The 18,328-nt window shown below is 40.8% G+C and overlaps 1 protein-coding gene and 1 long non-coding RNA gene across 2 annotated transcripts in view; one reads left to right on the top strand and one right to left on the bottom strand.

The window, feature by feature from the left end:
- RAB37 (RAB37, member RAS oncogene family) overlaps positions 1 to 18,328 on the bottom strand; it is a 104,467-nt gene that overhangs the window by 81,700 nt on the left and 4,439 nt on the right. The gene's annotated exons all lie outside the window — the stretch shown is intronic.
- Positions 10,576 to 17,689, top strand: LOC140528116 (uncharacterized). Its single transcript, XR_011975082.1, has 2 exons — positions 10,576 to 11,456; positions 14,622 to 17,689. It is a non-coding gene; the product is annotated as an uncharacterized lncRNA (long non-coding RNA).

Here is an 18,328-nt window from a genome sequence, read left to right as displayed (position 1 = left end):
GTGGGAAGGAGTGATGCTGAGAGATGGAAAAGAAAGTAAAGGGGAAGATGAAGTTAAAAACAAATTGAAGCAGGGAAACCAGAGGGAAGCCAGCTGCATTTTGAAGGGGATTTCAGAACTCATCATTTATTGAGTAGCATACTCACATTGATGGGAGCTATCATGGTAATGACTGACTACTAATCATAACTAGAAATGCAAAAAGCAAAGGAGGCTGTCAATTCTATTCAAGGTCAAGGAATTGGGAAGAATCCAACAAAAGAAGTTCAAGACAAATGTCAGTTCTTGTGGGGGCTATTTTGCTTGCAGTAACTGCAACTTGGAATTTTTAAAACTAGGGAAAAATAGTTGAAAGGAAGGACAGAAAAGTACAGTCATATTGGGTGAGGAGATGGTCAGTTCCCCTTGGCTCCATTGGGGATTAAAGAGAAGATGGGCCTGGGAGAGGAATGCCTTAGTGATGAAGTCCTTTGGGTAGCAACCAAGGTGAGCTGAAGTCAGTTTGTATAGGCTAGTGAGAGTTGATTGTTAAATTTTCAGTGTAAGAATTTATATTTTAAAAATTGACAAATGCTACAAATCAGGAATTGATTTATTGTTTTGGTGATGGTCTAGACTTAAGAAATTGATGGAGAAAATGTGAATAATACAGATTAAATTTATGTTATGGATGCATTTTTTCCCAGAGAGTCTTTGTTAAATGTTTACTGGCACACCATCAGGAAGGGAGAGGAAGGATAAATGTTTTGACCACACCATTCTGCTGGCTAACAGATAAAAAAAGAGGTTCAGGACATCTAACTATGTTGATGTCTTGCTATTAAACTGTGTTTTACCAACACTAGGTATGGTTTTGGCATTTCCCACCATGAAGGTATTGATCATCATCTCCTCAGGGTTTGAGGTCTTGGTCAAGGGTTCTAAAGGATCTGACTGGTATAGGCAATAGTTAACATTCACAGATCTGGTTTTGGAGGAAGGTTTTGCAGATGGCAAAGAAGGACACTTCTATTCATCATTTCACCTGTTGTACTGTTTTATCTGGCAAAGTGAATAATTAGAGTTCGTGGGGGCCAAGATAATTCCAACTTACTATCAAAGGAGGAAGATTGTCTAGGTCAAGGTTTCTTAAATTTTTTCCACTCTTGCTCCTTTTTTTGTTTCAGCAGGGTTTGCTGGTGTTGCCTGGCATGGCAGCACATGCAGTGCAAAGTGTGCAAGTTGTGTGTTCAAAACCAAGGCTTCAGCGAAGTTGTGCTATTCAACATGGAAGTACTGCCAGAAACACTTTGGATTCATTACGTGTTTGATTCTGAATTAATTTTTGGTTGTTGTCCATTCAGAAACCTTTTACTGTTGCCAAATTTTTCAGATCACACCCCACAGTTTAAGAAGAGCTGGTCTAGGGTAAGTCCCAGGTACAAAAACTGCTTTAGCATTCAACCAGTCAGGAAAACAGTAGTAATCTGATTAAGGCTAGGTAAGAAGGTAAGGCTAGGTCATGGTCCTCTTTAAACACAAAGGACAAACAAAACAAGAACAAGTAATTTGAAATCTCAGTTGTATCCTCTAAGTAGAGAAATGCTTCATGAAAAAGAAAGGAGAGGGTGGGATGGGGATAAGGGATAGGGAATGGGAGATTAACTAGGAATATTGCTTATTACTATAATAAGTTTAGAGCTTACCCAGCATGAGTTCCCCAGCAAGATGCTTACCTTGCCTGTTAACGTACAGACAAACTAAGTTTTCCGTCCTGGAAACGGAAGAGGCCAAAGGGATTTTTAAATAAAAAATAAAAGGCAGTTAGGTGGTAAAATGGATAGAGCGCTAGATTTGGAGTCAGTGAGATATGAGTTCAAATTCTTCCTCAGATACTCAGCTATGTGACCCTGAACAAGTCACTTAATATCCCTCAGTCTTGGTTTTCTCATCTGTCAAATGGGGATAATCATAGCACTTATCTCACAGGGTTATTATGAGGACCAAATGACATGATATATTTAAAGTGCTTTACAATCCTTAAAGTGCTGTATAAATGCTAGCTATTAATATTAAAATAGCTTTTAGGAGATAGCCATTACATTTCCCTAAAAGGCAGCCCAAATTAAAGGGGAAGGTATTCAGAGACAGGAAATCACATCGAGTTTGATTTTTCCCAGCCTCAAAGAGCTTTGAAAACAAGCCCCAGACATTGGATAGAGTCAAACTTACTTCCTGCTAACCAAGGCTTGCCATTTCAGAAGCTTTGAATGAGCTGCTACCATTCCTAGTGATCAGCTGCTTTGAGGCCAGGCATCAACTGCCAGTTCTGGAACCCTGATCTCATGAGCTAACCTCACTGTCATCCTTCCTTGCTTTATTTATCCTTCAGACCTTCCTCGGAAGGAGAGAAAGAACAGTTGGAAAAAATCACAGAGAAAGCCATCACCTTCTCACATGGATTTCTTCTATGTCCTTGACTTGGTGTCAGAAATTCAGCAACAGCCCCAGTAGATTCTCTCACTCTGAGCCATATAATGTTAGAGGGGGAAAAAAATCTTAGATGCTATTTGGTCCAGAGATTTGTAACCTTTACCATGAACCCTTTCGGTAGGTTGGTGAATCCTTTCACTAGCAGTGGGACAACACTAACATGTTGTTAGTTCAGGTTCAATGCTGGGTTGAAATGTTCAAATACTTACAAGTCATTGAACAGTTAAGAAAAGAAGGTTTACTTATGCCCCACATAGCAAAAGATATACAAAGATACAGTGGCATTTAGCTTTAGCTTTGGTGGAGGCAGCAGCCTCCCTGGCCTCCTCATAGAAACCCCTTTGAGAGGTGAGGATTCCATGTAGTTGAGACCTTTTACCAGGAATCTGCCGCAAGGGAAAAATCAGTCCATGAGGCCAGCTTTATCTCCTTTAAAGGAAAACTAATTATCCTGGGAAGGGGGAAGGGAAGGACTATAAACCTAACTTAAAGGTTCTCAAACTTTCTTAGTTCACAGAATTCTCGATGTCTCAGCAATTTTTTCATAGCATCCCCAGACCTAGAGAAAGTACCTAACAATTCCATTTATTAAGTAATTAAGTCAATGTGTTCAGTCCTTGTCTAATTCTCCGTGACCTCATTTGGGGTTTTCTTGGCAAAGACTCTGAAGTGGTTTGTCATTTCCTTTTCCAGATCATTTTATAGATCAGGAAATTGAAGCAAACAGGATTAAGTGACTTGCCCAGGGTCACACAACTAGTAAGTGTCTGAAGTTGAATTTGAACTCAGGTCTTCCTGACTCCAGGTGCAGCACTCTATCCACTATCCCATTAATTGAGGAATGGCTGAACAAATTGTGGTATATGAATGCGATGGAATACTTTTGTGCTATAAGAAATGATTAGCACATGGATTTCCAAAAAACCTGACATATGAATTGATGCTGAGTGAAGTGAGCAGAACAAGAAGAACATTGTACATAGCAACAGCAACATTGTTCAATGATCAACTTTCATATACTTGACTCTTCTCAGCAATACAGCGATCCAAAATGATTCTAAAAAACTCATGATGGAAAATGCTATTCACATCCAGAGAAACAACTATGGAATATGGATGCAGATAAAAGCATATCACTTCCTCTTTTTTGTTTTTTTCTTTCTTGTGGTCTTTCCCTTTTGTTCTGACTGTTCTTTCACAACATGAATAATGTCAAAATATGTTTAATATGATTATACCCGTATAACCTATATGAGATTGCTGTTTAGGAGAGGAGGGAGGGAAAGAGGAGAAAAAATTTGAAACACAAAATCTTATTAAAGTGAATGTTGAAAACTATCTTTACATGGAATTGGAAAAAATAAAATACTATTAAGTGGGGGCGGAAGGGAAACAGAAAAAAAAAGAATGTAAGTTTCTTGAGGGCAGGGACCTTTTATTTTTCTTTTCTTTTTTTTTTTTTATTTAACTTTTAACATTTATTTTCACACAATTTTGGGTTACAAATTTTCTCCCCTTTTATCCCCTCCCCCCCCCAGACCCAAGCTTTCTAATTGCCCCTGTGACCTATCTGCTCTCTCCTCTATCCTCCCTCCCTGCCCTTGTCTCCGTCTTCTCTTTTGTCCTGTAGGGCCAGATAGCTTTCTTGACCCCTTAACCTGTATTTCTTGTTACCCAGTGGTAAGAACATTACATTTGGTCCTAACACTTTGAGTTCCAACTTCTTTAGCTCCCTCCCTCTCCACCCCTTCCCCTTGGAAGACAGGCAATTCAATATAGGCCATATCTGTTTAGTTTTGCAAATGATTTCCATACTAGTTGTGTTGTATAGGACTAACTATATTTCCCTCCATCCTATCCTGTCCCCCATTACTTCTATTTTCTTATGGTCCTTTCCCTCCCCATGAGTGTCGACCTCGTATTGCATTCTCCTCCCCATGCCCTCCCCTCTATCCTCCCCCCCACCCTGCTTGTGCCCCTGTCTCCCACTCTCCTGTATTATGAGATAGGTTTTCCTATCAAAATGAGTGTGCATTATATTCTTTCCTTTAGTGGATTGTGATGAGAGTAGACCTCATGTTTTTCTCTTGCCTCCCCTCTTTATCCAACCACTAATAAGTCTTTTGTTTGCCTCTTTTATGAGAGATAATTTGCCCCATATAACTTCTGCCTTTCTCCTCCCAATATTTCTCTCTCACTGCTTGATTTCATTTTTTTTTTTAAGATATGATCCCATCCTCTTCAATTCACTCTGTGTACTCTGTCTCTATGTATGTGTGCGTGTGTGCATGTGTGTGTGTGTGTGCTCCCACCCAGTACCCAGATACTGAAATGTTTCAAGAGTTACAAATATTGTCTTTCCATGTAGGAATGTAAACAGTTCAACTTTAGTAAGTCCCTTATGACTTCTCTTTGCTGTTTACCTTTTCATGGTTCTCTTCATTCTTCTGTTAGAAAGTCAAATTTTCTTTCCAGCTCTGGTCTTTTCATCAGGAAAATTTGAAAGTCCTCTATTTCATTGAAAGACTATTTTTTCTCCTGAAGTATTATACTCAGTTTTGCTGGGTAGGTGATTCTTGGCTTCAGTCCTAGTTCCTTTGACTTCTGGAATATCCTATTCCATTCCCTTCTATCTCTCAATGTAGAAGGTGCCAGATCCTGTACTATCCTGATTGTATTTCCACAATACTTGAATTGTTTCTTTCTAGCTGCTTGCAATATTTTCTCTTTCACCTGGGAATTCTGTAATTTGGCCACGATGCTCCTGGGAGTTTCTCTTTTGGGATCTCTTTCATGCGGTGTTCTGCGGATTCCTTGAATATTTATTTTGCCTTCTGGTTCTAGAATCTCAGGGCCGTTTTCCTTGATAACCTCGTGGAGGATGACATCTAGGCTCTTCTTTTGATCATGGTTTTCAGGTAGTCCCAGAATTTTTACATTGTCTCTCCTGATTCTATTTTCCAGGTCAGTTGTTTTTCCAATAAGATATTTCACATTATCTTCCATTTTTCGAATCTGCGCGGTATGTTCTGAGATATCTGTCTTTCTCATAAAGTCCTTAGCATCCATCTGTACCATTCCAGTTTTGAAAGATCTATTTTCTTCAGTGAGCTTTTGAATCTCCTTTTCCATTTGGTTAATTCTGCTTTTGAAAGCATTCTTCTCATTGGCCCCTTGCACCTCCCTTGCCAACTGAGTTAAGCTAGTTCTCAGGGTGCCAATTTCTTCAAGATTTTTTTGGTTCTCCTTTAGCAGGGAGCTGATCTGCTTTTCATGCTTCTCCCTCATCCCTCTCATTTCCCTTTCCAGTCTTTCCTCCACCTCTCTAACTTGATTTTCAAAATTCCTCTTGAGCTCTTCCATGGCCCGAGGCCATTGGGTGGGCTGGGACACAGAATCCTCGATTTCTGTGTCTTTGCCTGATGGCAAGCATTGTTCCTCCCCATCAGAAAGGAAGGGAGGAAGTGTCTTTTCTCCGAGAAAATACCCTTCAATGGTTTTATTTCTTTTCCCTTTTCTTGGCATTCTCCCCAACCAGTGACCTGACCTCTGAATGTTCTCCTCACACCCACCTCACCTCCTGGTCCTCTCAGCCAGCGTTTGGGGACTGAGATTCAAATGCTGCTTCCCGCCTTAGGGCTTTTGGCGGGGGCAGGGCTGCTATTCAGTGCGAGAATTAAGTCCAGGTGGTCAGGGGCAGGGCCGCCTCTCAGGCATAGTTCCCTCTGGGGGTTTATGCACAGACCATCCACAATGGATCCAGGCTCCCGCCCGTTTGGGGAACCCCTGTCTGTAGCCGCCTCTCAGCTTCTATCTCCTGGGGGGGCCCGAGCCATGGGGGCACCCCACTCTCCTCTTGACCCGCCAAAGACACTCTCTCACCTATCCCCGTCAGTCACCTGTTGGTGGGGGGGGCTAGTGCCGCCGCTGGAGATCCCGTCTCTGGAGCCTTCTCGGATCTGTACCTCTCGGAGCCGCGGCCGCCGCTGCAGGTCCGTGCTGGGCTCCGCGTCTGCAGCGCGATGGACCTTTTGCGAGAGGTTTGCAGGTCCTTCTGTGGGTGGGGGGACCCGCATGGCCGCTGGAGATCCCGTCCCCGTAGCCCTCTCGGATCTTTTCCTCACGGTGTCCTGGCCGCGGCAGGGCTGCCCTCTGCTCCCCGTCCCGGCGCCCAGTCCACGGTGCGAAGGACCCCCCGCGAGAGGTTTGCAGGTCTCTCCGGAACAGAAATCTCCCTCGCTCCAATATTCCGTGGTCTCTGGGTGCAGAATTTGCCCTGGGTTAGTCCCCTTTTGCCGTTCTGTGGTTTGTGGGTTCGGAGCTATGTGTATGTGCGTCTTTCTACTTCGCCATCTTGGCTCCACCTCCCGGGAAGTTTATTTTTCTTTTTGGCAGTAGCTGAATCCCCAGTACTTAGCACAGTGTCTGGCACATAGTAAGCAATTAATAAATGCTTCTTGACTCACTAGGTTAGCCAGCGAAAATGCCCAAAGTCAGGAGATGGAGGGTTGTGTGCAAGGGATGACAAGGAGGTCAGTGTCACTAGATCACAGAGCATTTGAACTGGTTCAAAGTTGTGGAAAGTAATGAAGTACCTCCTTTATCCTTGTCTGGGTCCTGGTTTAACCGAGTTTGTTGACGAGTTGTTTTCTCTCTCCATTCTGTCTCTCTTTCTCATGATTCCTATAACTGCTCAGGCAGCAAAAGAAGACAGAGTATATGCAAAGTGGGGGAGGGAGAAAGCTTCCACTCAGATGGTTCGCATGTTTTAAATTATTTATTCGCATCAAATATTCAGATTTGTGAGAACAGCAACAAATCTATTTTTAAAACTCCAAACATGAGCCTGCGGTAGGTGCATTCAGTGTTGCCAAACTGTCCTCCAGCCCAAACAACAGTTAAGAGTTAGAGTTCATCAGGTTTGATGCCCAACTGTCCAGGGCCTTCTTCAAAGGGTAAATGTAATCCCCAAGTGACTATCATTTGGCAGGTGGTTTACATGCAATTGGTAGAGTGAAAGGAGCCCTGGGTTAGAAGCTGCAATTTCATGCATTCAGAGTAGGAAGGGACTTCAGAGATAATCCAAACCAGGGGTAAACAAACTACCACCCAGAGACAGATCTGGGGCTCCAGTGATTTTTGTATGGTCTGAGTGGAGTAGGGAACCTGCGGCCTCTTGGCTGCCCAAGATTCCCCACCCCTGATCTAAGAGCTAAGAATGTTTTTTACATTTTATTATAAAACTTTGTCTAAAAATGTAAAAATATTCATATCTCAGGCACATAAAATGAATTGGGGAACCCAATTTTGTCCTTTTTCTCACAGTCTGCTGATCTCTGATCTAATCTAACACCATCTTTCTACAGATGGGAAAACTGAGGTTCAAAGAAAGGTTAATTTGCTCATTGGGTAGTAGCAGCATGGCTTCCTTGGTTTTATATTCAGTTGTCTTTCTTCTATATCCTGGTGCCTCTCTTAAAAGATCTTAGTTTGAGTCAAGCTGTGCCATTTGACTAGCTCTATAACTTTGGTGGGGTGCAGGGTGTGTTCAGGGAGGACTAGAAGCTCTGATGTGACAGCTGCCAAGCTCTTTCAGGGCTGCTTTCCACCTCTGAGGTTCACTTGATCCACCATCTTTTGTGTCCACCTGGTTGATCTAACTCTCGCCTATGGCTCCAAGAAGCTGTAGCATGCTTAGCAGCCATACCCCAGCAAACCATTTCTTCAGACATGCAAAACCAGGTTAAGAGTAACTGAGGGGGTCTCAAAACCATCAGTTAGTTAGGGGGTCATCTACTCCACACATATAAGACTTCTGTGGAATGGACAGATGAGAACAATTTGTTCCAACTACCATGAAGGCAACTGAAGCAGGTGATATGGAGCACTTAGAGCTTGGTCAGACAAAGAGGACACCAAGATCATCCACTGCATCCTGAGCCATCACTACTTGTCTTGACTCTGTCCTACCTGTCCTGGACTGTGATGACTCTGGAAGAGAGAGTGAGGCCAATGACTTTGTGCAACTCTGCCTCACTTAAATCCAATTTATGTAAGAATCAAAAGATATAATCTATACCAGGGTTGGGAATCTGCAGCCTCAAGACCACATGTGGCCCTCTAAGTCCTCAAGCACAGCCCTTTGACTGAATCCAAACTTCAGGGAACAAATCCTTAGTAAAAGGATTTGTTCTATAAAACTTGGACTCAGTCTAAAAGCTGCACTCGAGGACCTAGAAGGCCATATGTGATCTTAAGGCTGCAGTTCCACACCCCTGATCCATACCATTTTTACCTATCTCAAGTCCTGTGGTGACAAGCAAGTGATGAGGCAGCAGGTGCAGATACATTGGGAGCTATAGTCACAGCTCTGCACACAGGTGCCCCAGGCCGTAGAAGTAGTAGTGGGATTTGGCAGCCTCCTGGGTATCTGAGCAGCCTTTTAAGGATCACACTACTTACCTCCTGGTATGAGGAAGGGGCTAGAAAAGGTGCCCTAAACATTGCTTACCCAAGCCTGGCCTGATTACTGGGGCAGATAAGGATCCCACCCTGTGATTAAAACACACACACACAAAATGTACAAAAATTTCTGCAAAGATGATTCCACTCAACATCTGTACCATAGAATGTACACAAGCTTATAGACAACACAGAATCCAGTAGGCTTGAAAGACGAATAGCTCTTGTTGCAAGAGAATTCATCAGGTATCACATCCAGATAGTAGCCCTGAGTGAAACAAGGCTGGCAAATGAAGGTCAGCTTACTGAAGCTGGAACAGGGTACATGTCTTTTTGGAGTGGCCTCAGTGAAGGGGGGGGTGTGGTGAAGCTGGAGTAGGTTTTGCAATCAAAACTAATCTACTCAACAAGCTTGTATGACTACCAAAAGGAGAGAATGAGAGGCTCATGACAATGTGATCACCACTTGCAGGAAAATGCCATGCTACCATCATCAATACCCATGACAAATCCTGATAAAGTCAAAGAAAAATTTTATGAAGACATGGAGACCCTTATTTTCAATGTGTCAAAAGGAGACAAGCTTATAATTCTCGGTGACTTTAAAGTTAGAGTAGTCTCAGACTACCATACATGGCAGGGAGTCCTTGGGAGGAATGGAATTAGAAACAGCAACACCAATGGTCACTTATTGCTGAAGATTTGTGCATCTCATGGCTTTTTCATAATCAACACTGTTCCTTTTACCTATGCAATAAAACTTTGTGGATTCACCCTCATAGCAAACACTAGCATTTAATAGACAGTGTGATTATAAGGATAAGAGTCAGACAAAATGTGAGAGTGACTAAGGCAATATGGGGTACAGAGTTGAGTGGGATAAAGTGAAGACTTCTCAGGAGACATGCTCATCTAAAGTAGAGCAGACATTAGGCCTGAGTTTCAATTTCTCAGAAATCATATGATGTGAGGAAATTTAAAGGTGTAAAACTATCTGCAACCCCTCTCTCCTTGTTTGCTTAACCCATTTCCTTATCATATTGTACAATCAAGACTCCTTGTAGAACAAGGGAAATGTTTGTTCAGTTTCTTTCTTGATTCTTTGTATTTGGGGCAAATTTCTGAGAATAAGCTTCTTGCTCAAAATATTAACACATAGAGTTAAAGGTTAAGTTGGGGGGGGGGTTGTGGTTTTTAGCTCTATAAGCATACATCTGCTCCTATAAGGTGCCTCCCCTCCTCCAATCTGCTTGGGGAGGGTGAAGTCCGCTTCTTGCAAGAAGCAAATAAAGGACTTTCTGTTTGTACTTTGAGATGCCTCTGAGTAGTCAATCTGAGTAGGGGTCTCACCATCCCACACAGTTCTTGGGGGCTCGTCCGGGATCATGTGACTTCCCAGGAAAATGGTCAGTGCTTTGGTTCAGGGGCAGGCACCCATTGAGAGATTTTCTCCAACAGTCCTTGAAACTGAGCAGAGGACCTCCCTCTCTGTGAAGTAACAACCTGAGGCAGAGGAACTCAATAGAAACAGAAAGCATAGGGACTCTGAAACTCTGAAGCCCTGAAGGAATCAAAACTCTGACCTGTCAGTGTTGGTTGCCAGTCAGGTAACTTACTCGAGCATAACCCGGAGGTAAGCACTTGTGGGTCTTGAGCTTATTTGTTGGGTCTTAGACTCGGAAATGCCGATGATGGTTTCCAACCAAATTACTGGTCTGTAAACCCCAAGGAGAAAGGACCCTCTGAGAGTGCTACCAGGTGACTGCTGGTGGACAGGTGACCCCCACTGTGGTTTGGTGGGAGGTGCGGCGGGGGGGGGACGGCCATTCCAGTGAGTCTTAGATATGAGGTGTCTAGACTCAGAGGTGTCTGTGGAGCAGCCCTTGTGCAAAATGGGGAAGAAGCAGTCCAAACCCCGAGCTTCAGAACAGAGTCCCTTGGGAAATAGATTACAAAATTGGAAGGAAGTAACAAAATACAAAGGAAAAGACAAAAAGAAAATGATCAAGTGTTGTTGTTTTGTATGGGGTGAAAAAGATATCAGAGGAGGCATGATCTGGCCAAAGCACAGATCCTCCGAGAATTGAGTAGCCTGGAGGAAGTCACCTAGGTAGCATTCTTTTGGGTTGATAAAACAGAACAGAAGTCTTGTGGCAGATGCCCTATGAGCCCACCTCGACTCTTTAGGTTGTCACCTGAGAGGATGAGGAAAACAAAATTCAAAAGTGGGTGAAAATGATTTGTTAAATGTTTTGTCTGTATGTGTTGTGTGTGAATGAAAGTCTCTGTCTGTGGTTTATGTCTCTGTCTTCCCTGACACTTTGTGAGGCAGCCAGCCAGTGAGAGCAGGAAGGCTGAGGGGAACTTATCTCCCCCTCTCAGACTAAAAGAAAGGCAGGCTAACTAGCATCTAATCATTTCCTGCCTTACCCATAATGAGACATGAACTGGAAAATCTTTCCATTCATTTGTGAATGCAGACAAGGCCTGACTGAAATGAGAGGAAGGCAGAAAGTTTTCTTGTAAGTAGCAAAAGTGCTTGATTATAAAAGATGTTTACCTTTAGTGATTACAAAATTCAGGTTTGATATGATTTCAAGTTAAAATTTGTTCTGAAGGAATAATAAGCAGTATCTGATAATGCTCTTCCTGTCAGGATTAGGTAAAAAATGATATTGTTATCTGGAATTTATGATTGTAAAGAGTATTTGTTAGATGTAATATTAATTGAATGCAATTTCTATATAAATTGGGGTTTTAAAAAGGATGTGATAGAAATTTGATAAATAAGTGATGAAAATACTGACATTCACTACATAATGGTAGATTTAACTTCTTTGCTTTAAGTTAGAAGGGGATTCTAGTGCAGAAAGTTATAATTAAAGATGTGAAGGAACTAGGCAATCTGAGTAATAGGATTGAGAGATCTGAGAAGAGAGAAAGAAAAATCACTTAACTTGATTTAATATAGTTAATAGCTCAATCAAATTTAAGATGACTTTATCTGATCAGGGTGATAAGAGTATGCCCACATGATAAGGTTATTGTGCAAAGTGATGTGGAGATGCATTCAGCTGAATGGGTAATGGTTCATTTAAAGTTTTAAGTAAACTTAAATAGTTTAAATTTTTAAGTAAATTTAAAGGTTATATTAGAAATTGCATTGTTAATTAAAATTGATTTTTGCTATGAATAAAGCATATTTACAAAAGTATGTAAAAAGGAAGCTTATGGCCAAATGTGAGAAGACCTTGGTTTTAGGTCTTGTAATTGTTGTCAGGGAGGTTCATAAGGGTTTTGTGACAAATTGTAAATTAGTCTTAAAAGAAGAAAATATTTGTTGTATGAATCTTTTGTATGATTTTTGAAAGGCCTACCTACCAAATTTGTATTTGTAAGCTAATTTGTTACAATAACTTCAGGTTTTATGGGGGGTTTGGAAGATAAGGGATAAGATAATGGAGACTGGGAATTTTAAGACAAAAAGCCTCCTGGCCCCACCCCTTCCCCTTTCCTTTTGAAATCCCGTCATTACAGAAGGACTTCTTAAAATCTAATCTGACTGGAGATGCTCAGAGAAGAGATGTTAACTTTCTATTGTAAAAGGAGAGGAGTTGGCCCCATCCCCACTCAGGGGCGGCTAAGATTTAGGAGAGTCTAAAATGATCACCCAAGTGGGTGTGGCTCTTCACTTTGTTAAAGTTGTAATCTCTATCTAACATGTAAGCTGTATATGGAGCTCCTACATCAGGAATTCATTTAGGTGATAATCTCTAGTGACTGGCTTTAGGACAAATTTAAAACTTAAGATGTAAGTCCTGGTAAAATTTTTGATTAGTGAAACCTATTATCTAAGGTATAAACCTCAGGGGACAATTGTGTCCTCAGCCTGGGATGATATCCTTCTGGCTCAGTTTCCCCATTGTTTTCCTTTGAAAAGGAACACTCCTTTTAAACTTTTCCATTTGGCTATTTCTGAGTCTGGCTATAAGGAGTAGATGAAACCACAATACAAATGTGATGTTGTTTACAGCTGAATTGTATCTTATCTGCAGAGGAACTAAGGAAGGAGCCCAGGGTGGCCCAAGTGTTCTAGGGATTCCCAGCATGGTCTTGATGGAAGTGCAGTAACCTGGAGATTTGGATTGATAGGATCAAGAGTGGGAAATAGAACAGAGATTTCAGCACAGTAATAAAGTGGGCCTCAGGAGAGCCAGATCACATGGGGAAAACCAAGGAGTTTTCAAGGTGAGGTTTTCCAGGACCTTTTTAGACAAATGGGACTAAAACCCTTTAGGGATAATGGACAAAGGTCCCAATTTAGGAATAAAATCTTTATCTGTTACAAAGACCAATTGGGTAAATACTATTGACTGAATTAATTATTGAGACTGAGACTAAATCAGAGACATCTTTAGTTTGGGGAAAAGAATTCCAGTCTAAGTTTGTTAGAGGCAGGTAACCTCTGGCAAAATTTGGCATTGATGGAAAAGTTAAATGTTTCTGTTTGATGTGAATTCATTTTATGAGCATAAGTTGAAGCTAGTGTTTGAACTTTTCATATGTGTAGCTCATTCTTTTAGACTGAGCAGGGTTAGAAAGGGACAGAGTAGTTTGGGAAACAGATGTAAAGCTATTACAGCAATAACCTAAGGCTTTAGTGGTAAATTTGATTTTATGATTGTTATTTAATCAGGAACCAGAACATGTATAGAAAGGCATGTAAGCCACCTAAGACTTGCTTCAAAAGATGTTACTTAGCCAATATGAAATTATATTCATATCTGAAACCTGATTTTTGGAGCTTGCTATTTTAAGATTTTATGGGACTATTCACTGACTGTTCTTCTCAGTCTAACTCCAGGTATGGATAGTAAAAAAGGCAGTCTGAGCCTCTGATCCATGATGCCAGTAGGCCTGTGAGATGCTGGTATGAAGTGCAAAAAGGTGATCTCATGGGAAGGGTGGGAGAGTGGCTGTTCAGCCTGGGCTGAGGTAGGATTCTCCTGACTCAATTTCCCCACTGGCACTTGGCACGCTTTAAGACTGGCTGAAGGCTAGTTGACAATCTGCTCCTGCCTGGAATTGACATGAAGTTAGGGAGATATTATTTCCCTGCAATGTCCCTACTGTTAGGAGCAGTTTCCTGTAATCAAAGGTTTTGTAACCAGATCTATTAAATTATAGATTGTTGGTAGGGGAACATCTGAGATTAAGTCTAAAATTAACCTATTAAGACTAGGACTTTAGACAAATGATAATAAATTAGGGTCCCTTAATTCTTAGTAATAGTGTGGAGACAATCAGGTCAAGGGTTTGTGAGGTTAGCATATATAGTCATTATTATTTTTGTCTCAGTTGCTTAATGTTAAAAGAAAATTGGTTTGTGGTCTATATTGTAAATGCTTTAGAAGAAGCATCACATGACCAGAAGTTGGAATTGTTTTATGATGTGATATGTACTGTGTTAAAAATGATTATTTATTGTATTTATGTAAGTACTGGAGACTGTTACTGACTCCTTTGTGAAATCTCATTTTCCTGATGGGGGAATGCAAAATGTAAAAACTGGGTTTTAATGTGAATTTCTTAAACAAAACAATTGGTCAAAGTTCCAATTATGATTTTGTAAAAGTGATAAGTATATAAAACTTAGGAATGGTCATCTAAAATGATATTAAGTTCAGTTTTGTAGGAGAGTGGACATCTGGATTTCTACAAGAAGATAAAGGAAAGAAGACGCAGAGACGCTATGCTAAAGACAGGAAAGAAGATGCAGAGATGCTGTGCTGAAGACGGCCTGAAGGAGCATCCAGACCAGAAAACTGCATCAGATGATGTCCCTTCCCAGACTGCTGTATGAGATGGAACCTCTGAATGGATAATTCATTGATCTACCTTTGTATTTTGAATCTGTGTATCTGTACTTATAACAAGGGGACTGCCCCCTTGTAATTTGTCAATGCTTCAGTCAACTTTGCTCCCTCTCTATATTCATATAAAGGGGGATAGATGAAGGGAAGAATTCATGGGGGAAAGGATGTGAGGAGGTATTTATTGATTGGATTTAGGTGTGGAAACAGGAATTTTAAAGATTGCTCATATTTCCGTCCAAACTTGGTCTTCTCCTTTCAATATCTCCTGGTGGTTATGGTTTGGGAGTAGCTGGTGGAAACAAATACCTTGGTCTGTACTTATTGCATTAAGCAGCATTATTCTTTTGCCTGTCTGCCTGCCTTGCATGATGCAATTAATTACTAGAATAGTGCAAAATACTGTATCAAAAATTATTACTATCAAAACTAACATGATGATTCTGAATGGACAAGGGTGGACTTGGAAGAAGGGGGTGAGCTAGTGGACAAAGACAATTCCCTGGTTGAGCAAATGCATCAAGAATGGTGTGAGAAGTCTTCAAAGTAATAAAAATAAGAGGAGAGATTGAGTGGGAAAGTGAAGACTTCTCAGGAGACACACATCTAAAGTAGAGCAAACATTAGGCCTGAGTTTCTCAGAAATCATATGATGTGAGGAAGCTTAAAGGTATAAAACCACCTGCAACCCCTCTCCCCTTGTTTGCTTAACCCATTTCCTTATCATATTGTACAATCTATTCTCTTGTAGAACAAGGGAAACATTTGTTCAGTTTCTTTCTTGATTCTTTGTATTTGGGGCAAATTTCTGAGAATAAAGAAAAAGTGATACAAGGACACTTTCAAGGTCTCTCTTAAGAACTTTGGAATTGATTGTGTTACATGGGAGACACTGGCCTGGGACCACTCAGCATGGTGTGCCCACATCAGAAAGGGTGCTGTGCTCTATGAGCAAAGCAGAATTGAAATAGCTCAAAAGAAATACGAGATGCACAGATTTAGAGAAACCAGCCCAACTGTTCACATGGACTATTTGTGTCCAACCTGTGGTAGAGCATTCTGAGCTCATATTGGTCTGATTAGCCATAGTCAGACACACTGTAATTTGACTCTAATACAGTGCTGTCACTTTGGTTCTCTTTGAAAACAAAGGACAGCCATATCTATCACTCTGGTATGCCACTTATCCTCTCTGAACCTCAGTTTCTTCATCTATAAAATGGGAATAATAATGTCTGCCACCCACCTTATGGGCAACCAGGTGCCTCAGTGGGTAGCTGTGAAATGTAAAGATAAAAGAGGAAGAAAATTAATAACAGCTATTAAACATTTCTAAGATGAATAGTTTAAAAGGTTATTCCCCACAATTCTGGTCTTACACAAAGAATGCCAAGCATGGAATTAGGAAGATTTATCTTCCTGAGCTCAAATCTGACCTCAGACACTTACCAGCTCTGTGACCACTGCAGATACTTATTAGCTTTGCAACCCTGGGCAAGTCACTTAATCCTGTTTGCCTCAGTTTCCTCATCTATAAAATGAGCTGGAAAAGGAAATGGTAAACCACTCTAGTACTTTTGCCAAGAAAGCTGCAAACAGGTCACAAAGAATCAGGCATGACCAAAAATGACTCAATAATAACAACCTATTTTGTAGAGTGAAGAAAACAGGATAGCGAATTAGAAAGTGTGTCCCAAAGGTGTGTCTTAGTAGAGCTTTAAGCTATTAAAACTTAAATTTAAAAATAAATGAATTAAAATTAAAAACTTCACTAATGCTTTGTACCTTGTATATAAACCTTGTATATATGTCAGATATTATTGTTGTAGCAGAAGTTGGACTGGTGCCCACCCCTTGGAATATACTCAGGAACTGGCCTGTTGTGCTTTTGTCACTTCTGGTGAGACATATGCTTTGACCTTTTGCAGAACTACAGGCTTCTATTTCATCTTTATATGCGACTTCCCCACCTTATCCCATTAAGCTTCATAATGGATTAGCCAATGAGCAGGAATAGCTAAGGAGACTTTAAAGGGAGAAACAGCTTCCATTAATGCTTTCTTCTTTTTGTCTTCTCCATGTGTGCCTTAGGACAGCTCTCTATTGGTTTTCTTATGGAGGAGCAGGGTTGCCATGATTTCTTTTCCCCTGGTAGCTGTGGATGCTATGAGCATATGGTAGCAATTACTTGAGTTTATCTAGGTGAGCTGGAGACCAGACCTCAAGTTTGTGGTTGACTCTTCCTCTTTGTTTCTTTTTCTAAGCACAGGTGAGCAAAAATTAATCCTGGGATGGATGTTTCCAGCCTTGGTAGAAGCTTCATGTGTTGAAGAAGTCAGGAGCTCAGAGTTTGCAACTCTGATGCATTATCACTAATATGATTTCAGTAGCACTATGTAAACATTAGATAATAACAATAGTAATAATTTAAGCAGATTTAGAACATTTTTAGTGCCTACCTATGAAAGCCTGAGATATACTCAGCTATGCTATTTAGAAAATCAGGATCATGATTCTGCAAAATATGTTAATGTTTCTTATGTAAGAACATGTATCATGTGTGTGTATAAGTCCCTGTGGATGTATGTCTCTAGGAGGCTGTGTGTTTATTTGCCTTTCTGATTCTATGTATTTATAGTGGTTACTCTTTCCCCAAAGTTGCGTTCTTCTGATATGTGAGGTAGTATGATACTTACATAGTCATTTACTGAACATGTTGGGAGCCATTTAGTTTGGCTGATCTCTGAGGATACCCTTTTGTATGATGATATGGATGCCAAGAGACATGAAAAAGCAGAATCTCTTCCCTATCCATATATTTGTGGAAAAAGTCCACTTTCTATGTAAAATTCTGTTGAAGTCAATAAATGGATCACCAATTATTTATTGGGTCCCTAATGTATATTGGGTGCTAAATGGGATGCAGAAAATAATTGCTACACTCAAGGAGGTACAGTCCCACTGAGAAGCCCCAGATCTGGGTTTACAAAGGTCATAGGGGAACCTGGGTGGGGATATGTATTTGTTTGTGTATTTGTATGGTTACTATAACTCCATTTCTTCTGAGGACTTTAGGAATAAGATTTTCTCTTTATGAAAACTAACCCCTCTACATGTGGACTTAATCCTATTACCTCCCATCTTCTTTAGCAGATTGCTTCCTGAATCATTCCCCCTCTGCTATCTTCAGTCTCTTCCTAATAGTTTCTCCCCTACTGCCTTTAACAAGATTTTGTTGTTCAGTTATGTCTGACTCTTTGTGACTCTATTTAGAACTTTCTTGGTGAAGATACTGGAGTGGTTTGCCGTTTCTTTCTCCAGTTCATTTTATAGATGAGGAAACTGAGGCAAACAGGATTAAGTAACTTGCCCAAAGTCACACAACTAGTAAGTATCTGAGGTCAGATTTGAACTCAGGAAGATGAGTCTTCTTGACTTCAAGCTCAGCACTCTATCCACTTAGCTGCTCCTTAAGAAGACTATCCTCATCCCAAAAAACAAAAACACAAACAAAATTCCCT

This window comes from Notamacropus eugenii, chromosome 2 (assembly GCF_028372415.1).
Source record: "Notamacropus eugenii isolate mMacEug1 chromosome 2, mMacEug1.pri_v2, whole genome shotgun sequence".
NCBI classification, from domain to species: Eukaryota; Metazoa; Chordata; class Mammalia; order Diprotodontia; family Macropodidae; genus Notamacropus; species Notamacropus eugenii.
The sequence above is the reverse complement of the archived record's forward strand: the minus strand, read 5'-3'. Positions and strand labels throughout refer to the sequence as shown.